The following is a 2,483-nucleotide window of genomic DNA, read 5'->3' as shown; positions in this document are numbered from 1 at the left end:
CAGGTGTTTACCCAAGAATACATATTGTCCACATAAAAGCTTGAATGTGAGTGTTTATGGATGGCACTTTTAAATGTAGTAGCCCCAAACTGGAAACAATCTAGATGACCATCAATAGGTGAATGCATAAGTAATTTGTGATAGATTCACGCAGTGGAATCCTATCCAGCAATATCAATGAATGAACTATTGAGGCACACAGCTACACGGCCGAATGTTAACATAAGCAGGCTGATTGAAAGAAGGCATGTAAAAAAAGTGTGCGCATTTTTTTGTAGATACCATTTCTACACTTTTCTAGAAAGTACAGACTATAATGGCACAGAGTAAGACCAGTAGTTAGTGGGAAGGAGTGGGGAGGAGTGGGGAAGAAGAAGAAGGGATCACAAAGAGGCATGAGGAAAGTTTGGCGGGCAGTGGATATGATATCTTTTTTAAAAAATAGAATATATTTGGGGGGATTCATTAATTTTTTTAAATTAATCTCTATGCCCAATGTGGGGCTTGAACTCATAACCCTGAGATCGAGAGTCACATGCTCTACCAACTGAGCCAGCCAGGCACCCTGGATATGTTATCTTGATTGTGGTGATGGTTTCACCTGTGTATACATATGTCAAAATTTATCAGATGGTGTGCTTTAAATATGTGAAGTTTAAAAGGGTGACTGCGTGGCTCAGTCGGTTAAGTGTCCAACTTCAGCTCAGGTCATGATCTCACGACCTGTGAGTTTGAGCCCCGCGTTAAGCTCTGTGCTGACTCAGAGCCTGGAGGCTGCTTCAGATTCTGTGTCTCCTTCTCTCTCTGCTCCTCCTCCGTTCACGCTCTCTCTCTCTCTCTCTCTCTCAAAAATAAGTAAACATTAAAAAAATTTTTTTTAAATATGTGAAGTTTATTGCATGTGAATTATATACTTCAATAAGGGTGTAAAACAAAAGGAATTAATTTTAGAGTGCTACGCACCATACACTCAAACATATACCTGATGAAAAAGAATTAGTCTTGCTATGTGCCCTGTCATCTGATACACCCATTCCATTTCATTCCACTCCATTGAAAATACACTCTGATCGTGATCTACTAAGCTGATTTCATAATTCACTAATAGGTTGATGCCTGTAGTTTGAAAAACATTGCATGGCTTGAGTCCAAAACAGTCCATCAGTTACATTGACAAGCCCCCTCCCCCTCGTGTTAGTTTCTATGTCTTTATCACCAATGGTCATCTCCCCTTCTGTTAATGTGGTGACAAAATTTAGAGCCTTAAAGTAAAAGACCTTATCTTTCAAATTCTTGCACTGGCGCCTGAGATCGACCCTTACGCTTTGCTACCATCTCCCCACTGACTTGTTTGGAGATTGTTAATTTTGTGATCTCATAATGAAGATTCTTCTGTGATGACTCTAGGAACACTATGGGGGCCTTTTGGGGGACAGCGAGATGGCAGCGACTGGCCACAGGGTTACTCTGGTTGCCAAGGCGTCTGGACATCACTAACATAAGTAACTGCTACTGTTAGCTATCATTTCCCTCATAAAGGAAAGCAAGGTGGCTCTGACACTGAACCTGCTCTTTGTGATGACTTATTTAGCTTCCTTGAAGAATTTGCTTTTAGTTGTTGTTTTGTCTATGCACAAAGAAGGCCATATGGAAAGTGGTTCCTCTTTCCTAACACACAGTGCGTTAACAGTGGTAAGTACCTGTGTCTGTGCCCAGCAGGGTCCAGCAGAGAAGAGGAAAAGGCTAGAGAATAAAAATGATGGAAGAAACCTAGGCTTGGGGTGGTTTCGGTCCTGCTATGAATTAGTGCTCCTGTATGCGACTTTGTATTGATGTATCTGTCAGTCTGCCTTCAATGACACATCTTTCTGTGTCACAGGAAGTGGTGTCATTTGCAAATTCAGTTCCTTTTATGTCCATAAAGATTTTAATAAATGAATTTGGAACCAGGAGGAGATGAAACTCAGGCAGAAGTTGTGAGTTGTGATTCTGTCCCCAGCATTTTTCTAGACAGTAGCCAGAGACAAGTAACAGAGAGCCGCCCTTATTTCCCAAGACCTCAGCCTTCCCAAGGCTCCAGAAGAACCAGCGTGGCATACGCCCAAACCAAGCTGCGTGGCATACTCAGGGGACACAAGACTGTAAAGGAGAGCTTCAATTCCTAGGCTCAGCAGAGTGGCCTAGGTCTCAGTTGATATAGCTCCAAAAATCTAAGACCTAGATTCCATTCAGATAAGTAGCAGCCAGAGGCTGTAAGTTCAGAATTTGAACAGTCTTGGGGGCGGGGAGTCAGAGTATATTGACGCTATTGCTTCTGGGCAAATAGATTTCAGTATCAGGTTCACACCTTCCTTATTTAGAACCCGGAGAGAGCACGATACAGTGACAAATACGTGGTCGTGGTATCAGGCAAACCTTGGTTCAGATCATGTCTCTGCTGCCTGCCAGCCTTGTGACCTTGGGAAAATCATTTAACCTCTCTG

The 2,483-nt window shown here is 42.5% G+C and overlaps 1 non-coding gene across 1 annotated transcript; it reads right to left on the bottom strand.

Annotated features, from left to right (window-relative positions):
- Positions 1-489: 489 nt before the first annotated feature.
- On the bottom strand, positions 490-562 carry TRNAE-CUC. The gene has a single exon. It is a non-coding gene; the product is annotated as a tRNA-Glu (tRNA).
- Between the last annotated feature and the right edge of the window lie 1,921 nt (positions 563-2,483).

Source organism: Leopardus geoffroyi, chromosome C1 (genome assembly GCF_018350155.1).
Source record: "Leopardus geoffroyi isolate Oge1 chromosome C1, O.geoffroyi_Oge1_pat1.0, whole genome shotgun sequence".
NCBI lineage: Eukaryota > Metazoa > Chordata > Mammalia > Carnivora > Felidae > Leopardus > Leopardus geoffroyi.
Note: the sequence above shows the minus strand (reverse complement) of the source record. Positions and strands in the feature narration are given on the sequence as shown.